Source organism: Portunus trituberculatus, chromosome 6 (assembly GCF_017591435.1).
Source record: "Portunus trituberculatus isolate SZX2019 chromosome 6, ASM1759143v1, whole genome shotgun sequence".
NCBI classification, from domain to species: domain Eukaryota; kingdom Metazoa; phylum Arthropoda; class Malacostraca; order Decapoda; family Portunidae; genus Portunus; species Portunus trituberculatus.
The window spans coordinates 7,504,258-7,504,894 of NC_059260.1; the positions used below are offsets into that span (position 1 = coordinate 7,504,258).

Genomic DNA, 637 nt, shown 5'->3' on the forward strand with positions numbered 1-637 from the left:
CGTGTTTGTGTGTGTTTGTTTGTGTGTTTCACTGTTTGATCTTCTGTAGTCTCTGACGAGACAGCCAGACGTTACCCTACGGAACGAGCTCAGAGCTCATTGTTTCCGATCTTCGGATATGTCTGAGACCAGGCACACACCGGGACAACAAGGTCACAACTCTTCGATTTACATCCCGTACCTACTCACTGCTAGGTGAACAGGGGCTACACGTGAAAGGAGACACACCCAAATATCTCCACCCGGCCGGGGAATCGAACCCCGGTCCTCTGGCTTCTGAAGCCAGCGCTCTAACCACTGAGCTACCGGGCGTGTAAAAATCGGTAGAGATATTACAAACAGAGGTTGTCGTTACCACCTACCATTTTTGTTTTCCAGTAACAATCAAAGCTCGCACTACACAGCTATCATGTCAACGGTGTCCTTTACGGTGGAAAAAAAAAATATAATAATAATTGGTAATTCAATGTGTGTGTGTGTGTGTGTGTGTGTGTGTGTGTGTGTGTGTGTGTGTGTGTGTGTGTGTGTGTGTGTGTGTGTGTGTGTGTGTGTGTGTGTGTGTGTGTGTGTGTGTGTGTGTGTGTGTGTGTGTGTGTGTGTGTGTGTGTGTGTGTGTGAAATGTAGAACGCCGTGCAT

The 637-nt window shown here is 47.4% G+C and overlaps 1 non-coding gene across 1 annotated transcript; it reads right to left on the minus strand.

The window, feature by feature from the left end:
• Positions 1–238: 238 nt before the first annotated feature.
• Trnal-cag lies at positions 239–312 on the minus strand. The gene has a single exon. It is a non-coding gene; the product is annotated as a tRNA-Leu (tRNA).
• Between the last annotated feature and the right edge of the window lie 325 nt (positions 313–637).